The sequence below is a fragment of the Anser brachyrhynchus genome, assembly GCF_964034855.1.
Source record: "Anser brachyrhynchus genome assembly, contig: SCAFFOLD_237, whole genome shotgun sequence".
In the NCBI taxonomy this organism is placed as follows: domain Eukaryota; kingdom Metazoa; phylum Chordata; class Aves; order Anseriformes; family Anatidae; genus Anser; species Anser brachyrhynchus.
In genome coordinates, this window is record NW_027663745.1 from 2343 (window position 1) to 11372 (window position 9030).

A 9030-nucleotide genomic window follows, 5' to 3' on the forward strand; every position below is an offset into this window, starting at 1 on the left:
AATTTTGGGGGGGGCTCCCCCCTTAGTTTGGCCTTCCACCCTAATATTGGGCCTTACCCCTAAGAACCCTGACCCCTAACACTACGGCTCCCACGGATCTAACCCTAACCCCTACCCCAAAAAACCCTAGAAACCCTAACCCTAAAAACCCTTACAGTCCTAACCCGATAAAATTTACCACACTAGACCTACGCCTAAAAGCCCTAACCCTAAAAATTAAGACCCTCTAAACCCTAACACAAAACGTAAAGATTCTCAAAGCCCTAACGCTGGAGACCCTAACCTTAAAAAAAAAAAATAAGACCTTAAAACCCTAACCCTAAATACCTGACCATAACTAAAACCCTAAGACCCTAACCCTAAAAACCCTATCAACACTAAAACCACAAAATACTTTAAAACCTTAACACACTAACCCCCAAACCCTAACCCTTATAACTCCAACCCTAACAACCTTAAAATCCTAACCCTAAACCCTGGAAGCCCTAACCCTGAAACCCAACCCTAGTGCCTTAGCCCTGAAACCTTAAAACCCTAACACCTTATTAGAAACACTCTGTAACCAATACCATAGGCTCAGGCAAGTATCTCAGTGAGGTAGCATTTTTATTCACGATTGCAATGGCAGGCGTCCCACAAGCCACCTACTAGTTCCATAACACAGTTTATATAATTTTTTTTTTCCTCTCGGTGACCAGGACCCTCCCCAGTTTCCCCATTGACTGGGTAATCCATGTTCACAATCTATCCAGTGCTTCACAGAAAATACACAGCTGCTGGCCTGTTACTAGTCAATTTTATTTTTTTCTTGACTGTTTTCCTCTTTGAGGTGGTAATGTTTCTTACACCGTGATTTCCACCCAATTGCTCTAAGGATTCTGGTTGTCTGCATTTTACAAGGTTGTCTGTTAAGCTTTCTTATCACTGCAAGCATATATCAATACCACCTTCCTTCCCTCTAAACGATGTAACTCTGTGCAAAAACATTTTTATTCCCACAACCTTGATCCCCTTACCCTAAAATCCTTATTCTCTTTAACCCTAACAACTCTAACCACAACCCTAACCCTTCATATCAACCCCCCGACGCTAATGACACTGACTAATGATCCAAACCCCAAACCCCAGGCAACCAACAAAGAAACAGACACAAAGCTGAAAACTACAAAAAAGGCAAAACCCTGGATACAGACCCCAAATCACAAACACGCTACCAAAATGCTACAGAAAAGCCCCAGACGCAGGCCCCAAGCACTACAGCTAGGCCCCAGAAGCTCTAGACACATCCCAAAGCCAAAATGCGATCCCCAAACACTACAGAAAAGCCCCCAAACACCAGACACAGGCTGCAGAACTCTACAAGCGGGCCCCAGCCACACCCGGATGCAGACCCCAACTGTCCACAAGCAGCTCCCAACCCACCCCCCCCATGAACTGGACCCCCCACCACCACCACCCAGATGCATGCCCCAGGCCCCAGGCCTCAGCCCCAGCCCCCACACCCCAGACTCAGGCCCCAAAGGTGTACAACCAGCTCCCAACTGCCCCCCTCAAAGGGAGGCCCCAAAGCCTGCCAGAGGACCCTAGAGCGTACAAGCAGCTCCCAACCCCCCCGGCACAGGCCCCAACCCCTCCCCGGACACAGGCCCCAAAGGTGTACAAGCAACTCCCCATCCTCCCCAGAGGCACGCCCCAAAGGTGTACAAACAGCCCCAACCCCCCAAGACCCAGACCCCTACAGCGTAGAAGCAGCTCCCAACCCCATGCCCCCAAGGCACATGCCCCAACCCCTCCCCCAAGGCAGGCCCTAACAGTGTACAAGCAGCTCCAACCCCCCCCCAGACGCAGGCCCCAAAGGTGTACAAGCAGGCCCCTACAGTATACAAGCAGCTCACAACCACCCCCCCAAAGGCAGGCCCCAACCCCCTCCAGATGCAAGCCCGAAAGGTTAAAACCAGCTCCAACCCCCCAACCCCCCCCGCCCCGCGCAGACGCAGGCCCCAAAGGTGTACAAGCAGTTCCCAACCCCTCCAAGGCAGGCCCCAAAAGTGTACAGGCAGGCCCCTACAGTGTAGAAACGCTCCAACGCCCCCTGCTTCCACCTCGAGGGAGGCCCTCCCCCCCCAGTATACACGAAGCTCCCAACCCCCTCTCAGAGGAATGCCTAAAAAAGTATACAAGCAGCTCCTAACACCCCCCCCCCCCAAAAGAGGCAGTCCCCAAAGGTGTACAAGCAGGCCCTCAAATCCCTTAGGTGTACAAGCAGGCCCTTCAAATCCCTTAGCCCCTGCGCCAGCTTTATTGGCGAGCAGCGAGGCTGGGGGGGGAGGGGGGCAAGACAGCCTTAAATAAAATACAAATATAAAAAGTGTTATAAATGGCTGTTATAAATCCAAATAGGATTACAATCAAAGTTTACAATTTATTAAACGAATAGAGGCAAGCAAGCAGCGCTGGGTGCGCCGGGAGTCTCTGCTCCCCCAGGACGCACGCCTGTTACGTAAGGCGGCTGGTTTTGATGCTCCCAGGCTAATACATATTCATTACTACTTCGAGAAGAGGCAGGGTTATTAGAATTGGTTTCCGGAATCCGAAACCCCTCCCAGGGGCGCCTGCGTACCAGTCTCTGGTGGTCTCTCGGGGCTTGCTCGGGCTGAATGCTGGTTGTCTTCCTCTCAGGCTTTTGTCCTTCAATTGTCCTTCAGCTCCCCCTTCCTCCTCGTTTGGGAGCCTCTGCGCCGGATTTCAGAAACTCTAGCAACATCCCCTGCAGTAGTCAGCACTTTTCCCTAAAAACCCCTTTGTTCTCTTATCACCTAGACCCGGGCCTCGATGGTAACCCTTCAAATCCCTTAGTGACACGAATTGCTGGACCATTCCTTACAAAAGGAAGGATAAAATATGTAGAGGAGCAATGGCACACGCGAAAGCCCAGCGCCGCGGGCAGAGGCAGCGAAGGTTGACGGCAGAACAGTGCTCGGTTTGAACACGGAGAGGGAAAGCGAGGGGAAGGTGGCCGAAGCCGGCCGCAGTCTCTGAGCTCTCCTCCTCCTGATTGTTTTCTCTCAAAGCCATTTCTGTCTGTGTGCGGGCACCCGGAGCCGGCAGAAGTCCCCGTGAAGTCCTTCGGCAGGACGGAGGGCTGCGTGGGCTCCAGTGAGAGAGGGAGTTAGGAGAATCTTATCAAGTAGAGATAGAGCGCTGACAGCTTTAAACTAGGATGCTACTTAGCATCTTTGCTAACTATGGTGCATTGTGCCAATTAACTAAAGCAAGAAGCCTTGGGCCCCTTACCAAGGTCAGTCTCCTAATAAGAGAGTGAGCCTGTCTTAAGAAACTGGGAGAAACTGGTCCTGCAGATGGACAAGAGCCAAGGAGCAACTGAGTCTGTGCAAAGACAAGAGGTCAACTAGCGGTGACGAGGAAGAGTCATCAATCTTCATGCCCACGACCTCCCGTGCTGCCCAGCGCTGAATAAACATACCGACTTTACAATCTCACTGATTGTGGAGTCCCTTTTCCGCAAGTCACTAGCAGCGGTTTCTTCCGCAGAGGTTTTCCCAGAGCCGCTTCAAAGGTTCCCTCGCGGAGCTGGGGCGTCGCAGGGGGTCGTCAAAGCACGCACGCGTGCACACACACACACACACACACACACACAGAGGCATTGTTGTCCAAACAGAAAGTATTTACAACAAATTCGACAAGCGGTTTTCCTCTGCCAGCAGCAAATGCCTGAGGGCCCCTACAGCTTCACAAATCATAGCACAAAGAGCCTAAAGTTCCTCTAAAATTTAGGGAAATGATTCAAAATAGATCTGCTAGGGGAAAACGATCACTGGCGGCAGGGTACACAATACACGCGAGTCTCAGCTCTCCTCCGCAGGGTCAGTGCCCACGCCCAAGTGCGACGCTGATGGCACCCGAACATTTGCTGTAGCAGGCAGCAGAGCCAGCAGCTCAGGGGAGCAATTTTAAAAACCAGGAGGCACTTAAACCAACCCTTAATTGACCCAGTTACTGCAGGAGAGTCCCGACTACTCGCCCTGGAGTCCTACTGTCACCAGCAAAAAGCACCAACCAAAGCTTGGGGGAACTTTGGTACAGCACAAGAGAAGGGAGTGGGGGTAGCGTAGCCGTATCGCAGAGCTGCTGCTTTTCACACCATTTTATCATCCCTGATAATTGAAAGTAAGGCCGGGTGGGCTGACCCCACCACCACCACTCCTGGCAGCATGTTTGGTCCACAACGCTAGAATAATTATTTTGCTCCCTCCCGCCCTTACAGCTTCATCATCTGAAAAGATTACAGTCAAAACAATGGCATACACAAATAAAAGTCAAGAGTTGACATAGTAACTCCGGGATTTGGGTATCAACTGTCCGAGAAATCAGAACACCCAGGCTTCACAATGTGCCCAACATCGAGCTGTGCCAAGGGGGGGCGGAAGGAAGAAGCTTTCCGTTTAAGCCTTCAGAGCATCGCTCCATCACTACGTCAATTCACAGCCACCACAGTGTGCTGATGGACATCTTTCTGTGCCAAAAGAAACAAGTGCTTTGTCCTCTTGATATCAAAGGTAGCCACCTATAGTTACGGAACCATGCACAAGACCTTAACTCTGACCAGCAGGAAAACTTAGGACAACTGAGTGCAGATCCTGCCAATTTCTACCAGTTCCAACTGTGCTTTAAGTCTCATTGCAAAGCCTCAGTTAGAAAAAGGATCACCTCAGGGTATCCAACAAGAAGAAGAGTTGTTTTCTTTTTTTTTTTTTTTCTTTTTTTTTTTTAATATACCATAGGACTATGCAGTTCAATCATCAATCATCTTGGAAAGCTCAAGGAGGAGGTCATCCTCATCCTTCCCTGGGTCCAAGTCGAGCTCGGCTTCCAGTATGCCGTCTGAGAGTTCCCAAAGTAGCATCTCTAAATCCTCGTCTACAGATACGGGCGCGTTGCCTGTGGAACTCAGCCGGCGTGTCCTTGCTTCTTCTAGCTGGGAAGAAGCTGAAGTCGAGCTTGAGAACTCCATTGGCTCCACGGATTCTGCCTGGCTTCCAAGATGTGCTTGAGGTCTTGGCAGAGCAAGGAAGAGAACAATCAGTATATGCCATTTCTTAACGGGAAATCCCTTTTCTGCAAACCGGCTCTTAAAACCGTAGCCAACCCCTCCTGCACTTCAATCTTACCCAGGGATTGTTATTCAATTAACCCAGGGCTACATTTAGAGCCCAATATATTAGCAGGTACATTTTTCAGTTTGGGGGTTTCTCTGTGAAGCCAGAGCACCCGGAGTCTAGCAAAGATGGGAAACCAACATGGCCTCCCGGAAGCCCAGTGTCCGAGAACTACATCTCCCGGCATGCTCTGGGAAAACAATATGGACTCCCGGAAACCCGGTGGCCAAGAACTACATTTCCCAGCATTCCCCAGAAAATTGAGCCTCGCACCTTGCCGTAGGACGCCATTTTTTGCTCTGTTACATTACCGGTTTCGTGTTTATGGAGGGTTTTCCCGCCGTTTTGGGGGGTTTCCCCTCAATTTCGGGTTTTCAGCTCTCCATTTCAGAGTTCTTCCCCGCAATTTTGGGGTTCCTTCCCCTAATTTGGTGCTTCGCCCCCCCCCCACTTTTGGGGTTCCCCCTCCATTTTGGGGATTCCCCCCAATTCCAAGCCCCCCACAATTTTGGAGGCCCCCACCATCCTTTCTTGGCCTGCCACCCTAATATTAAGGTTCTTTCCCCCAATGTTGGGGTTCTCACCACATGTTTGAGGTTCCTTCCCTTAATTTGGGGCTTAGCTCCCCGGGATCTGGGGCTTTAACCCCAATTTTGGGGGTCCCCCCCAAGTTTGGGGATTCCTCCCCAGGTCTGGGGGGGGTCCACATTCAATTCTGGAATTTCACACTTCCATTTAAGTCTTCTTCCCCCCAATTTGGGGGTTCACCCACCCAATTTTGGGGGTTCCTCCCCTAATTTGGGGGGACCCGACCAATTTTGGGGGTCCCCCCCAATTGTAGAGTCCCCCACCCTCCTTTTTTGGGTTCCCCCCTAATATTAAAGAGTTCTTCCGCCCAATTTTGGGGGACCCCACAATTTGGCCGTTCCTTCCCCTAACTTTGGGCTTCAACCCTTCGATTTTGGGGGGGGCTCCCACCCTCTTATTTTGGCCTTCCGCCCTAATATTAGGCCTAACCCCTAAGAACCTTGACCCCTAACGCTATGGCAACCACGGATCTAACCCTAACCCCTACCCCAACAAACCCTAGAAACCCTAACCCTAAAAACCCTTACAGCCCTAACCCGATAAAATTTACCACACTAAACCCCTGAAGACTGTTCTGGGGTTCCACATTCAATTCTGGAATTTCACACTTCCATTTAAGTGTTCTGCCCCCCCAATATGGGGGTTCGCCCACCCAATTTTGGGGGTTCCTCCCCTAATTGGGGGGGACACAACCAATTTTGGGGGGGACACAACCAATTTTGGGGGGGACACAACCAATTTTAGAGTCCCCCACCCTCCTTTTTTGGGTTTCCCCCAATATTAAGAGCTCTTCCGCTCAATTTTGGGGGACCCCACAATTTTGACGTTCCTTCCCCTAACTTTGGGCTTCAACCCTTCAATTTTGGGTGGGCTCCTCCCCTCTTATTTTGGCCTTCCGCCCTAATATTAGGCCTAACCCCTAAGAACCTTGACCCCTAAGCCTATGGCAACCACGGATCTAACCCTAACCCCTACCCCAACAAACCCTAGAAACCCTAACCCTAAAAACCCTTACAGCCCTAACCCGATAAAATTTACCACACTAAACCCCTGAAGACTGTTCTGGGGGGTCCACATCCAATTCTGGAATTTCACACTTCCATTTAAGTCTTCTTCCCCCCAATTTGGGGGTTCGCCCACCCAATTTTGGGGGTTCCTCCCCTAATTTGGGGGGGACACAACCGATTTTAGAGTCCCCCACCCTCCTTTTTTGGGTTCCCCCCTAATATTAAAAGTTCTTCCGCCCAATTTTGGGGGACCCCACAATTTTGACGTTCCTTCCCCTAACTTGGGGCTTCAACCCTTCGATTTTGGGGGGGGCTCCCACCCTCTTATTTTGGCCTTCCACCCTAATATTAGGCCTAACCCCTAAGAACCTTGACCCCTAACGCTATGGCAACCACGGATCTAACCCTAACCCCTACCCCAACAAACCCTAGAAACCCTAACCCTAAAAACCCTTACAGCCCTAACCCGATAAAATTTACCACACTAAACCCCTGAAGACTGTTCTGGGGGGTCCACATTCAATTCTGGAATTTCACACTTCCATTTAAGTGTTCTGCCCCCCCAATATGGGGGTTCGCCCACCCAATTTTGGGGGTTCCTCCCCTAATTGGGGGGGACACAACCAATTTTGGGGGGGACACAACCAATTTGGGGGGGGACACAACCAATTTGGGGGGGTCCCCCCAATTTTAGAGTCCTCCACCCTCCTTTTTTGGGTTTCCCCCAATATTAAGAGCTCTTCCGCCCAATTTTGGGGGATCCCACAATTTTGACGTTTCTTCCCCTAAATTGGGGCTTCGACCCTTCAATTTTGGGGGGGGGCCCCCCCATTAGTTTGGCCTTCCACCCTAATATTGGGCCTTACCCCTAAGAACCCTGACCCCTAACACTACGGCTCCCACGGATCTAACCCTAACCCCTACCCCAAAAAACCCTAGAAACCCTAACCCTAAAAACCCTTACAGTCCTAACCCGATAAAATTTACCACACTAGACCTACGCCTAAAAGCCCTAACCCTAAAAATTAAGACCCTCTAAACCCTAACACAAAACGTAAAGATTCTCAAAGCCCTAACGCTGGAGACCCTAACCTTAAAAAAAAAAAATAAGACCTTAAAACCCTAACCCTAAATACCTGACCATAACTAAAACCCTAAGACCCTAACCCTAAAAACCCTATCAACACTAAAACCACAAAATACTTTAAAACCTTAACACACTAACCCCCAAACCCTAACCCTTATAACTCCAACCCTAACAACCTTAAAATCCTAACCCTAAACCCTGGAAGCCCTAACCCTGAAACCCAACCCTAGTGCCTTAGCCCTGAAACCTTAAAACCCTAACACCTTATTAGAAACACTCTGTAACCAATACCATAGGCTCAGGCAAGTATCTCAGTGAGGTAGCATTTTTATTCACGATTGCAATGGCAGGCGTCCCACAAGCCACCTACTAGTTCCATAACACAGTTTATATAATTTTTTTTTTCCTCTCGGTGACCAGGACCCTCCCCAGTTTCCCCATTGACTGGGTAATCCATGTTCACAATCTATCCAGTGCTTCACAGAAAATACACAGCTGCTGGCCTGTTACTAGTCAATTTTATTTTTTTCTTGACTGTTTTCCTCTTTGAGGTGGTAATGTTTCTTACACCGTGATTTCCACCCAATTGCTCTAAGGATTCTGGTTGTCTGCATTTTACAAGGTTGTCTGTTAAGCTTTCTTATCACTGCAAGCATATATCAATACCACCTTCCTTCCCTCTAAACGATGTAACTCTGTGCAAAAACATTTTTATTCCCACAACCTTGATCCCCTTACCCTAAAATCCTTATTCTCTTTAACCCTAACAACTCTAACCACAACCCTAACCCTTCATATCAACCCCCCCGACGCTAATGACACTGACTAATGATCCAAACCCCAAACCCCAGGCAACCAACAAAGAAACAGACACAAAGCTGAAAACTACAAAAAAGGCAAAACCCTGGATACAGACCCCAAATCACAAACACGCTACCAAAATGCTACAGAAAAGCCCCAGACGCAGGCCCCAAGCACTACAGCTAGGCCCCAGAAGCTCTAGACACATCCCAAAGCCAAAATGCGATCCCCAAACACTACAGAAAAGCCCCCAAACACCAGACACAGGCTGCAGAACTCTACAAGCGGGCCCCAGCCACACCCGGATGCAGACCCCAACTGTCCACAAGCAGCTCCCAACCCACCCCCCCCATGAACTGGACCCCCCACC

At 49.8% G+C, this 9030-nt stretch overlaps 1 long non-coding RNA gene across 1 annotated transcript; it reads right to left on the bottom strand.

Moving 5' to 3' along the window:
- Positions 1-4757: 4757 nt before the first annotated feature.
- On the bottom strand, positions 4758-6246 carry LOC308186877. The gene is made up of 2 exons (XR_013944358.1): positions 5190-6246; positions 4758-5075 (listed from the first exon to the last, which is right to left on the bottom strand). It is a non-coding gene; the product is annotated as an uncharacterized lncRNA (long non-coding RNA).
- Between the last annotated feature and the right edge of the window lie 2784 nt (positions 6247-9030).